The sequence below is a fragment of the Dipodomys spectabilis genome, unplaced genomic scaffold, assembly GCF_019054845.1.
Source record: "Dipodomys spectabilis isolate Male_0828 unplaced genomic scaffold, ASM1905484v1 ptg000018l, whole genome shotgun sequence".
Lineage (NCBI taxonomy): Eukaryota > Metazoa > Chordata > Mammalia > Rodentia > Heteromyidae > Dipodomys > Dipodomys spectabilis.
Window position 1 is genome coordinate 23274236 of NW_024870695.1, and position 13493 is coordinate 23287728.

A 13493-nucleotide genomic window follows, 5' to 3' on the forward strand; every position below is an offset into this window, starting at 1 on the left:
TGGTGTGCACGTGTCTCTCAAGCACCAGAGGAGCCCTGGGCCTGTACATCTCTCTGTCTTGCAGTTTCCGTGTTCCTTGGCCCTTGCCCCAGGTCATCTGGTCTTTAGCCTTCACCATACTGTATGTATTTCTTCATTTCACCCCCTCCTCTGGCAGCAGATTCCTCCCCCCCTCAATCTGTTCTCCCCAAGACCCCAGGACCCGGCTGTTCGTCAGACATTCCATTGCTGGCCTGCTACAGATGATTTTATAATGATCTAAACTGCCTTTCTTATGCTCCTCCAGTGCCCCGGGGCCCCTCAGATCTAACCCCACAAGGCACCATCCCAGAACAAGGAGGCCACCACGCCGGCCCTTGTGTCTCCAGTACAAGGGGCCCTTTATGCTGGGCCCCCTGCTTCTTCCACCACGGCCCAGCCACCCCCACCCAAGTCCCTGGCGACAGGGGCCGGACATCTTGGCACCGGGAGCTGTCTCCGCACAACGTGTGCTCTGTTAGCCTGGAGCAGCCTGGGGGAGGGATGGGCCGCAAAGCCCCCTGGGAGCGCCGTGTGCTCTCTGTGTGGCTTTCCCAGGCTCGGGAGGTGGCACTGGTTTCCTCCATGTCCTTGTTCTGGTTCCAGTGCTGCCCTGGCCATCGAGTCCAGCAGCCACTTATGGGAAGACAGCAGTGTCTCCCAGGCAGATCACCGGGTGCCTGGTCATCAGAACTCAGGGCCTCAAGTTTGCTCCTCTTGCCTGATTGGCTGACGCTCTATTGCTTGAGTCACCCTGCTAGCTTGACTTCATTGGTTATTTTGGAGATGGAGTCTAAGGGGGTTTTCTATCCAGGTTGACTTTGAATCATGATCCTCTGGATCTCAGCCCCCTGAGTAGCTAGAATCACAGGCATCAGCCCCCAGCCCAAGATCACCGTCTAATCTGAATTCTCTGTGTCTATGCATTTGTCTTTCTTCATCCCTGTTGTAGCTTTTTATCTCAAGAAGACCTTAAATAAGGCTTTTGATTTTTCTCCTGATGTCTCTCTCAGTTCATTTGGGCCACATGTGAGAAAAACAGCAATGTTCTCCCTTCTCAGCAGCCGCCCTCAGACAGGGGTGCAGTGCACGGGACAGTCAGGGCCGTCCCGTATTGGAGCTATTTAACTGTCGTAAGAAAGAGGCCTTTGTCGTGGGGAGCACAGCCCTGGGCTCAGTCACAGAGACAGATTGTGCCAGAAAACAAACAAGAAAAAAAAAATGGTGCAACCACAGCATTCTTGGGGACTTCAGTCATCCACCTCCTGCCTGTTCATAAAAGACGTATTTCTTTCTTCTGTATAACTCCATCAGATAGGTTGCTGGGCTTCAGTTCTATCCAGAACTAAGGGCTGGGTGGGGCCCTGCGCTCAGCTCCCCATGCGCCTGCGTGACCTTGTGCCTACAGGTGGGACACGGAGGCTCCTCTAGCCTGGACAAAGGGACTTGGGAGGAGAACCCAGGCTGAAGTTGGAGGTGTGTTTGATCCAGGGAAAGGAGAAGTGATTGGCCAAGTTCCCGATGGCTGAGCCACAGTGCTTCTTAGACACTAAGCCCACCTCCCCAGGCACCAATGCTGTGCTCTCCCTGCCCAGACCTGCTCACTCCCCTCGCCTCCCGCTTTCCACTGGACTCAATCAAGCCTGCCTTATGTGCCGGAATTCATTTTGTTTTTTGTTTTTGTGCTAGTACTGAGGTGTGAACTCAGGGCCTGGGTGCTACCCCTGAGCTGCAGGCTAGTGCTCCACCAGTTGAGCCACAGCTTTTTGGTGGTTCATTGGAGATAAGGGTCTCATGGACTTTCTACCCTGGGCTGGCTTCAAACCTCGATCCTCAGATCTGTCTCCTGAGTAGCTAGGATTATAGGTGTAAATTTTGGTTGCTGGCTTGACCTTCCTCATTGATGTTGTCTTCTGCTGCCTCCTTCCCCCCCCAATCTTCATAATCTCCTCTCCTGTCACCCCGCCTGAACTCTTCTTCCTTCCCAGTACTGACTGATGCTACCCACTGTGGGCAGGGTCTCTCGCCTGACCACACTGCTAGCCCCGCCCCTTGCACATGGCCCGCCCCTTACACCTGGGGAATCAGCTCTCCACAATGACCCAAGGAGTCCACTTCCAGTGTAGAATTCTTTTTTATTCTCTCTGTGTTTGGGTAAAGGACGTGAAAGCATATTCCAGAGCAAAGTCTTTGCAGATGGACAAACAAGGAAATGCAGCACCCTCCGGGACAAAAATCACCTCTGAGTGCTCTAGTGCTCTAGAAAGTTCCTGGCCTCTCTCAGCAGAGCACTGGCAAAAGCAGACTGAAATCCCACCTCCAAGACTTCCCCACCCTGTTCCCTGTGGGGACCAACCAGGGTTGGAGCTGGACCCAGGAGTCCCGCAAATGGTCTGGCCATTTGGCCTTTTGGGTTGCCACCTGGTCACAACCTTTTGTAACAAATAACAAAGGAAGTTGACTACTGTTGTTTTTGTTTTTTTGTTTTTTTTTTTGATTCTGGTCTTTCAAGATGTAGTGGGAATGGCCTCCACCTTGGAAGAGTTCTCCAGGGACAAGTCCCTTATAAAAATGCCACATCTGCCTCCTATCCTTGGTCTCTGTCCGCCTACTGATCTGCCTCCCTGAAGACCCTCATCCCTCCTGGGCCCCCTGCTGTGTGTTCCCTAAGCTACCTGGCAGTCACCTGGAGGCTTGTGAAGCAGATGAACTTGGTAGGGAGCTGAGAATCTTTGTCCCAACTCCTGCAGCCATCCTGGTCAAGCAGGACGCCATGTGTGATCCCTTGCTCGGCCTCCCGCTGCGTGGTCCTCATTGTTAGCTGCTTCTGTTCCAAGTACAGAGACGTCCTCTCAGATCACAAGCTTAGAGTGCCACGTTCAGAGACAGGAACCTCTCCTCCTGGGGACATTCTGTGAGATGTTGCATCTCAGTGCTCACCTCACCCCACCTCATGGGTCTTTTTCAAAGAGGCCAAAAGAAGTGTTGAATCTGATGGAAGAACTGGAGGGGGCCTAGAAGGACAAGCACGTCGTCTGATGCTTCCTTCTGATCTCCTGCCTGTTTGGTCCAGGCCTGCCTCCCTAACAGCTGTGCAGGCGGGAGGAAGGGACCCGCCAGAAGGATGTGAAGTGAAATGAGGAATGCGTATGTTTTTGGATGCAAGTGGAAAAGAGGGAGACCAGAAGAGGCAGGGGAAGCCACGCGCTGTGGACTCCACCCTTGCTCCCGGGAATGCAGACCATGGCTGATGGGAAGGGATGAGCTGGTAGGCTACAAACGAAACTGTAAGAAGAGCTCTGTGTATCAGAGAAATGGAAGCCTTGGGATAACTGTATAGACATAGAGATGTTGGAATTGGCTTACAGGATTTTGAAGGCCAGAAAGTCCACATTCACAGCATAAGCCCACACTGTGAGGGAAAAGCGACTGTCACTTTAAGTGCCAAAGGCAGTCGGCTACAGAATTTTCTCTTGCTCTAGAGAGATCAGTCTTTGGGTTGTGAGAGCTGAAGATCTCACTGTTCCTTAAAAGTCAAAAGTCAGCCTGAGACGCCCATCTCCAGTTATCCACCAAAAAGCTGGAAGTGGGATCTGTAGCCCAGGTGGTAGAATACCAGCAAAAAAGCAAAGGGATGGCACTTGGCCCTGAGTTCAAGCCTGGTATTTGCACAGAAAGAAGCACTGATAGTAGGCAGTGATTCTGGCTGCCTGGGCTGGGGTCTGGGTTCCGTGGGTGACAATTGTTAGACAGTGTTAGGAACGTCTAATGTCCCTTCCCCCTCCCCAGCCCTGAGCAGGCCTTGCTTCTCCTTCCTTCTGAGACCCACATTGTAAACAGAAATTAAGCAAGCTCCAACTTGGGTCCTAGCGGGAAGAAAAACAGAAATGGGTTGGTATTAAATTCTGTCTGACAGGCAAGAGGGAACAAGCTGGATCCACTCACCTTCCTGGGGTCTGTTTACCAACAGTAATTATTTGCTTTGCCACTGCCCTCTAAGCTTGCAACATGCTTCTCACCCGCTCCGTGCCAGAGCCTCCCCTGAGAATTGAGGATTCTTTAGGAACACAGCAGAGTTGGCCAGATCTGTGCCAGTGACCCATGGGGTGGCTCCTGCAGGGAACCAAAATGTTCCAAGAGAAATCCGGATTCCTGGAGAGAACCAAAGAAATGGAGGGGTCGGAAGGTCACAAATCCCCCACACGATCTGTTTTCCTTTGAACCAGACTGCGTGACCTCTCCTTCTTAAATAGAAACCCAGCCAGACTGACCACGGAGACTCGGGTTTCTAAATGCATCCAGAAGACATTGTTTTTGGGGGTGTGGACAAATGAGGCATGCGTAATTTAATCAGCAGGCAAATAAACTTAATGACACCCCACATCAGAGTCCCTCAGGGTCAGCAGACTACTCTTTGTCACTTGTAAGAACACATATACCCCTGTGCTTGAACCTGGCCAGCTGGTCCTTAGCAGATAGGGAAGACTTCCAAAGGATGGCCCAGGGCTGCTGTATGCTCTGGGGGAACTGGAAGATTGCTAAAGGTTTCTTGCGGGGAGCCAAGGAATCAGAAAAATATGCAGAGTATACCGGAGGGTACAATGGCTTGATGCTTGTGTGTGTGTGTGTGTGTGTGTGTGTGTGTGTGTATTGGAGAGACGCAGTACAGCTCTGAGATTACTGATGATGTTCACAAATAACCGAGCACAGAAACTCAGCTACATCCTCTAAACTCTGCAAAAATTTACATTCTACTTTACTGTCAATGGAGTGATGTTGTCCTGAGTTGACCAGAAAGCTTCAGGCTGGGACCCGAGCCTTGGGGAATCTGAGCCGTATCTGTGGAGTTGTTCAACTGTCTGTCTTCCTCCTTGAAGCTGCACTCTTAACGGGACGGCAGGCCCACACAAGGAACTTCCTCCCTCTCTGGTTTGGAAGGGATCCACACCTGATGGAAAGCCCCTCATATTTCAGGAAAAGCTTACTAAAGAAATGCAGGTGAGCAGAAGAGGAAGTCCTACCACTGTCCGATGAGCCATCGCTCTGGTGACCGGGTGATAATGGCACTGCAGCCAGGGGCTCATTAGGTCTTTGTTCCTGGGGATGAGTCCCCAGACTCATGGGGATGGACAGATTGTATTCTTAGCATTCCTTGGGAGAGAGATACTCATGCGATCTCCCAGGCACCCTTCCTGCTAGTGGCCTTGGGGCGTCTTTGGTTTGGCAGTTCTGTCAGGGGGGTGGGAACACTATCCTGTGCATTGTAGGGTACTCAGCAGTGTCCTTGGTCTCCATCGCCAGACATCCCCCTCCCTGTAGTTGTGACAAGCAAAACGTCACCGACAGTGACCAATATTCCCTGCTAGACCAGAGCACCCCTGGTTGACAACCACTGCCCTAAGTCATACATGCCTCAAACATTTGAAGACCTACTATGTATCATATTAGAGGTAATATAGGGAAAACCCAGCTGGTTCCACCCTTGGACTCTACAGAACATACCAGGACACAGTTCTAATAATGTGCAAATTAGTGTAAATGCACAGAATAGATAGGAGTAATGGGGTAGGTCAAAGATCTGCTTGTGGGATTTTTTTTTTTTTTGGATGGGATGGGTGGAAGATGGTACTGTACAAGGGCTTGGATTCAGGGCCTTATGCTTGGCTTTTTCATTCACTGGTGCTCTACAACTTGAGCTGCACCTCTGTTTTCTGCTTCTTGCTGGTTAATTGGAAGGAGATGAGTCTCTGATTTGTCCACGTGGGCTGACTTACAACCGCGATCCTCAGATCTCAACCTGTTGAGTAGCTAGGATTACAGGCATGAGTCACCAGTGCCTGGCTTTGCCAATGTTCTTTAACCACATTCCTGTCTTCAAAAGAGCTTCACCCCAGGCCCTGCAGCTTAGCCTAACCGTTCTCCAGCCCCTCTTCAAAACCATTCCTGTATTCTCTCTACAGTGGAAGAGAGCAGGTGCTCTCGGTCTCCTCTGCACCTTTCCATACCTCCCTCTCTCCAGCAGAAGCTCCAGGTCTTTAGCCTCCTGGAAGGCATTGTGAGTGACAGGCCAAAAACCATGAGAAAAGTCTTAATGGGAACTGCAGGAGGCCAGTTCTTCTGACATCTTCAGAAGCCACCATGGAAATGGAACAGTGTCATGGCCTTGAACTTGGAATTTCCAAGTACAGCAAGCATGCATGCTTTTCCTGTCTCCTCCATTGGAGCATGAGAATCCTGGGGACAGGATTATGACACTCTGGCTCTTGGGTCCCTTTCCTTGAAGCCCCCAGTGCCCTACATATGGTAGTATGTGGAAGCAATTCCAGAAGCCACCCCTCTCTCGATGTTGCATAAGAACTGTCTACCTTCCCCCCTGGCATGTTGAGTTTTGTTTGAACTGAACAGTTCCCAGGCAGCAGTGCCCACTGCTCATATTACAAAAACACACCCCTCCACCCCAGCCATGGACTGGAAACCATCAAGAACATCAGAATCATCATGTCTCTAAAACACACCAGAAACAAGCACAAGATATAAAATATGAACTTTAAATTATAAAAGACCAAATCTCATCTGCCAAAGAAGCCAAGCCACAGTGTGGCACTGCAGAAGTCTGGGGCATGTGGATACGAAGCCAGCACGCCCACCTTATAGCCTCTGTGGGAACCCAGTCAGCACTGGCCATGAGTGGGATTTTTAGGGTGCTGCTCAGGCAGACCAGCTCCCCTTGGTGTATTCCCTGTGGACTGATATTTTAGGCACAGGACCTCACCAAAACCCAGATTCTGAAGGGAAATCCAAAAGCTGGTGATTTGGGCATCTAGCTACCTGTCTTGCATGCCCAGAGCTCAACATGGATGGCTCTGTCCTGCTGTCTTTGAAAGCAGAGTGGACAGTTGGCTGCCCTGGGGGTTTAAGGCACTGGGCCCAATCAAGGGAGGTTGCAGAACCCCCCACCCCCATACGTACATACCTCTCGGGTGCTGCGGGGTGGACCAGGCCTCTCTGCAAGGGCTGCCGAAGCACTGCCCCCTCCCTCCCCATCTTCCCAAACTCTGCAGAGCAGCTGATGGGACTAGATACAGGGAGCTGGGCCAGGCCTCTTCTTCCCTCCTTCACCCCAGCAGAGTCTAAGCTTTGAGTTCCTTTCCCAGAACCTATCCCCACCCTAAGGTCCTCTCCCATGGTTGGGACAGCCCTGGCCACCTGTGTCCACTACAGGAATATTTTACCCATAGGAATAATCTTTTGTCTGCTAATAAACCCCACCCAGGTCAGGAGCTTCTGCCCTGCAGCTCAGTGCCAGCCCTCACCCCTCACCCCTTACCCCTCACCCCAGGCCCAGGAAAACTTGGAGCATAAATAAATATTAGTAATATGAAATCATGAGAGGTAAAGGGATCTTTAACTATGTTGTTTTGTTTTGAGAGAAGCTATTAATATATAGCCCAGGCTGGCCTTAAAATCTCCAGATCCTTCTACCTGAATTTCCAACAGCTTCCCTCCTCTTCCTCTTCCTCCTTCTCCTCTTCCTGATTCTTTTCCTCTTCTTCCTTTTCCCACCTCCTCCATCCATTCTTCCTCTTCCTTCTCTCCCAATACCTTGCCCTTCTCCTCTTCTTCCTCTTCTCTTTCTCCCCCCTCTCTCTTTCCCCCCCTCAAAGGGCTATTTCAAATAAATACACATTTAAGAAAGAATACTGTAATGATAAATCTGTCTGCTCATCCCCCATCTCTGACAGTTATTCAACCAAACTGCTTTATTTTTCCTTTTTATTATAGAGATTTCTGAATACCCCCAAGAATGGGAGACTGGCACACTGAACCCCACATAAGCCTCTTTGGGGTCACACACAGGGGAAACACTTTAAACTGGTTTAGGGCCCTGTTTTGGAAGCAACCAGATTCATTTCTAAGCTGTTCGTGAGGAGACAAACTTAACCTTTTCTAATTATATCCAATTTCCTTTCTAAATCCAGAAGTGGCTTTTTCTTCTCTTTTTTTATTGGGAGAAGCAGCCCCCACATCTGAGCCTTTGCTGAGTGGAGACCCATGTAGAGAAATGCCTAGCCTCCGGCAAGCTATTATCCGCATTTATCTTATCAGGATAAAGCTGGAGCAGCCCTGCTTGCTGGGAACAAGGCGGTTAGTCTGGGCAGGCGGTGGGCTGTCTGTTCCTCTAGTTCACTTTCCAGCTCCACCAGCCAAGGCGGAAAACAATTTGAAAGGCAACATTGTTTCTGGACAAGGCTGTGACTGTGGTAAAGAGCTTTTGTGGCTCCTGTCTACTAATAAATCGCCCGGCCAGGGGTTATGGCCTTGGCCAGAGGAGTGAGCACCAAGTCACCTCTCCTGGACCAGACCATCCCTCCATGTAGCCGGCAAAGCAGTCATATAGGACTGAAGAGCATTCCATTGTGTGTGGAGGGAGCACAGGGTATGGAATTCCCCAAGGGATCTAGGATGATGACGTGTCTTTGGGAGCAGGATCTCCAGCAGTCTGATCCCAGAGCTGCCAGGGGATGAATGACCTTTCAGGGCAGTGAATACTTTGCGGACACCTGCTTGCCTGGCTTCTCTGAGGGGAGTTGGGAGCAGTAGGCTTTGGTGGTGACTGCGTGATGGGGTGAGCCAGAGCCTCTGTCCTGCTCTCAACTGGGAGCAGACTAAAGAGAGACATGTGGGCCTGTGGATGTCAGGAGTGTATAGTGAAGTGAAATGTACAGACGTACTTGGTAAAACCATAAAATGGCACCGGAAAAGCTGAGATGTGGAGTTCATAGCAGAAAAAGAGGAAACAAAGCAAGAGTTCTTCAGGCAGCATAGGATCAAAGGCACTAAAGGCACTGGACTTGAGCCTGGCCTCCCAGCCTTGGGCAAGAGCTCTGTGTATAAAATGTAGCTCCTCGGGCTGCTGTGGTAGCATGTCTGTTCTGTGTGTGAAACAGCCAGTGCCCTTGGTATGAGACGCATGGCAGGGCTCACCAGAAGCAGACAGTAACAATAGAAGGAAGATGTTCTTTGTGGCATAATTGTTCACAGCAGGTGCGTGGTGATGTTAAAAAAGGTGAGCTAGAAGGTTCCTGATGGGATATAGGACAGTGGGTTAGAAGAAGTTGACAGGGAGGTCAGGCAAGGGTAGCCTGTACCCCATTAGGGAGTGTGAGAATTTTATTCAGGGGAAAACACCCCGGGGGCTCAGCAGAACAAGAACAGACTTGAATGAGATCTCAGAGTACATGTGGAGCTTGACCTCTTCCCCAGCCTCAGTCATGCGATCTGTACAGTGGGGTTTCACAGCCTGCCACCGTCTGGGTAGGCTCCTCCACCTCATGCTGTTACTTGTGCTTTGGGAAGATCCCCTCCATCCGAGGGGAGCAGCTGGATACAGGGCCCAGGGTGAGCATCCAGGCATGGACTTGGCTCTGCTGCCCTTCCTGGTCCTTGGTACCTCCCGGGAAATGCCAGTCCCTCGCCAGACACTCAGCCTTCCCTCCCCTTCCCCAGGGGTTCATCCACCAATTTCCTCAAGCTGTAATTATAATCACTTTTCTCTTTGCTAATTACCGTCTGTCTCTCCTCACAGACTCTGCCCCATCCTAGGATCTGTCTTGTCCCGCCCAGTGTCCAGGTGTTGTTGGTTTCCTGGAGCTGGAGGCTAGAGTTGGACATCAGGGTGTAGACGGAGCCTCCCTCCCTCCCACAGCTGGGGTGGTACCCTTACCTCTCCAGGACCCCTGGCTTTGTGTTTGCTGTACTGCTCTCATCTCTCCACATTTATCATATGGCTTCCTTCTCCCTGTGTCCTTAAAAATTTGAATGTTGTGGGGTTTTGAACTCAGGTCCTGTGTTTGCTAGGCAGGTGCTCTACTGCTGATCCATGCCTTCAACCCTTTTTTCCCTGATTATTTTTGAAGTTGAGCCTGAACCTTGATGTGCCTATTTTTGGCTTCCCAAGGTAGCTGGGTCCTCTTAGTGTCTTATCTTCCGCAGGATTGCCTGTCCTAGAATTTTGGACTCACCCAGGAGTCCAGGGTAATCTCATCTCCAGATCCTAAACCTCATTAGCTCTGCAAAGCCCCCTTTTCTAAACAAGGTCATGACTGTGGCTTCTGGAACTCGCGTGTATCTTTGGGTTGAGTAAGAGAGACTGGTTGCTGTGTCTTGAGTCCTCAAGGACAGTGGTCACTCCTCATGTTTCCTGCACTTGCCCTGGCCTTAACATTGCCATGACTAGACATCTCTATGTACAAAGAGTTTCTGTGTATTCGTGGGAGTAGGAGCGGTTCGGCAAGGGCTTTACCACTGAGCCGCACACCCAGCCAAGCTAGAGCCCCGCATGTGAACCCTGTGGGGTCCCACAAATGTTTTGGATAGGATACTCATGAAGGAAAAGAGACTACCTATGATGAATATAAATAAGATGTGAGTGAAGCATTTGCACAAACAAGCTTAATTCTTACCTGCTTTCTACTTGTGACCAATGCCATCAGCTTTCAATTCGATGCTAGTGGAATGACTTATGAACATCTGAAGTTATTGAACACATGATTTTCAGTTGCAAATATCATTCAATCAAGTCACTGAAAGTCTGGCTCAACACTGGATTGAGGGCAGAAGCTTTAGCATTTATGCTTCAGACACAGGTGGTGTGGGGAAAGTAACTACTGAATGGATAGAGGCCTCAGAGTCACCTGAGGGACACCTGGCCATCAGATTTAGAGGTTGCACTGATCAACATTTGTTTGAACAATCAATGTTGGAGGGATGGGACCCAGGGCCAGGCAGGCTGAGAGATTGTGGTGATTGTGAAGGCAAGGTCATACTTCCATTGTACACAGAAAGAAGCAGGTGTGAAACACTTAGCAACCTCCTGAGAACACCATTAGGACATGCTTGAGCCAGGACCCGAGATCAGGGTTTGCTCAAGGTCACCTCTAGGACAGGTGAGCTAGGACTCCATATTTGGGGAAATTTGTATCCTTGGACACATACAATACACGGCATGTATCAGGGCTTCTTTCATCTTCGTGGTAAATACTGTTCCTTATTTGCCATATCTCGACCCATTCTTGAGTTGATGGACATTCGGATTGCTTTTCCACCTGGGCAACTGTGAGCAGTACAAGTGTTTGCTAGAGCTCTTGTTTACAAATCTCAGGAGTAGGTACCAAGAGCAGAATTGCTGACTCATTGGTAATTCTCTGTCCCCTCCCCCACTCTTAAAAGTTGTACCCCCTCAGGCTCTTCCTGTACTTCTCTAGCTCCCCACAGGACCGGTTGAAACCATCACTTGTGCTGGGCTGGCTAGTTTCTTAGAAAAGGCAAATCCTCTTCCGTGTAACTCTTGGGAGAGTGGGAGGAGGCGAGATTTGCTCTGACTGCTCTTAGAGTCACGTGTTAAAACCTAGCATGAAGAGCGGCAATCAGCTATGCACCCCCGAGCAGAGTGCAGCACATCTGATGGGAATGTGATTAACAAGGATCGCAGGAGGGGTCTGAGGCCCAGGAGACTAGACAGGAGGGCCGGCCAGCCCACTTCCCATCCTGCTTCAGGAGGGACTCTGGGCAGGATGGCAGGTGTCTGGGGTAGGGGCTCTGAGGGCCCAAGGGGTGCATTCTCACTTATGGAGCAAGGTCAGAGCTGCAGCACCATCCCCTGAGCTCCTGCACCCCAGCAGGGAAGGCCTCTCCTCGTCTCCTCCCCTGACTCTACTGCCTCAAGCACTGCCTTCCTCTGGGCTCCTCAGCCAGCCTGGGTCACCTGGAAACCACCCTCTCCCTGCAGGAGGTAACACAGAATTGCTCTTGTCCTAACCTTTTCCTCCTGTTGCCAACTGAAGGCTTCTTGTTCTCGGGGAGCCTGGGAACTCCCAGAGGACAGCTAGTGCTCCCGCAGTGCTTGTAATAGACCTTAGCGGAGGCATTGTCCTGAGTGGGGACAGCTGTGGGCCCACGCATGAAGGCCTGACAGCTGCAGATTGGATTGGCCAGTCCTGAGTGGGTTGGTTGTCCAGCCTGAGATCAGGGCTGCAAAGTGTCCGCTTGAAAGAGCAGCATTGTCTGCCCAGGGAATATCAGTATCTTCCCTCCTGTGCACTCACGCCGGGCCACCAGGCCCACTCACAGCCTGGCATCCACTTCTACCTCCAACAATGGCCACACTCTGTAGTTCCTCTGGGTCCTTCACTCAGGCGTCCAGTGGCCCATTCTTGTTCTGCCAGGCTCCTGCAAAGCACAGCTTCCTCATTCATAGTGTGGAAACAGGCCCGAGCAGGCCCAGTGCAGATCTGCAGCATGAAAGCACACTTGTCTTCCCTGAAGTTCACAGTTAATCAACCCAGAATACTTGAAATCACTGCTAATGGCCTCCAAGGCTGCTGGGTTCTCCCTTATGCACTTGGGACATCCATCTGGAGTCCGGCGATCCTCGCACATACTGGGTCTTGTGAGGGATGCCACAGCCACTGGGTGGGGCTCATCTGAGGGGTTCCCTGAGGTATGCCGCAGCTCCAAGCAGGGCCTGCCTGAGCTCAGGCTCTCCTGGGAAGATGTGGTCTTGGAGATGTTGCTTAGCTTCACAGAGCCTCTGTCTGTGCTAGTTTAAAATGGCGATAACAAATCAGGCATGGGTGGCTCACTCCTGTAATCCTAGCTACTCAGGAGGCTAAGATCTGAGAATTGAAGTATGAAGCCAACCCAGACAGGAAGGTCTGTAAGACGGCTATTTACAATTACTCAGCAAAAAGCCTCTACCACTCAAGTGGCAAAGGACCAATTTTGAGCTAAAAAGCTAAAGACAGCTCCAGGCCCTGAATTCAAGCCTCAGAATTGGCATAAAAATAAATAGGGATAATTATACCTACTCAGCAAAGCTGTGATTGTTTTATTACCTCCATCATCATTAGCTTTATGAAGCTCCTCACTTCACTCACTCTTGTGGGACTGTTCTGCCCCACGGCTTAAGATCTCAGAACCTTCAGCCATGGTTTGCAGACTGTCTTCTGCTGAGCTCTGAGTTTGCACGGTCAGGTGAGGACTGAAGTTTTTCTCTCATCTGTGTCCAGTGCCATGCTCCTATCCAATGCTTCATTGGAAGAAAAAGATTCTCAGGCGTGGTTTATTTGGCCAGTAGCTATTCCAGAAGCTTCTGGAGAGTTCTAGCAGTGCATGCCTGTCTGACCAACAGTGAAATGGATGTTTGGCCAAAGAATCTAGCTCTGCAGAAGATTGGGTCAAGTGACCTTTGTTGTTCCTTTGTGAGCCTGATTTGAGGACACTCTTAATTTGAATATCTTCTACTTCAAGTTAAACTCATTTAATATAGGAATATATTCTTCTTTTCAGTAATCATAAACTTGAACACATACCCTAATTTCTGCCTAGGTTATACACTGAAGTCAGCATGTCATGGTCCAAGCTGGGTGTTCACAGAGCAGGTTGGGAAGAGATGGGCAGAGGCCTGGCCTGGACTG

The 13493-nt window shown here is 50.4% G+C and overlaps 1 protein-coding gene across 4 annotated transcripts in view; it reads left to right on the plus strand.

Moving 5' to 3' along the window:
- The window catches only part of Slc39a11 (solute carrier family 39 member 11), a 324266-nt gene that overhangs the window by 288178 nt on the left and 22595 nt on the right, over window positions 1-13493 (plus strand). The window lies entirely within an intron of this gene.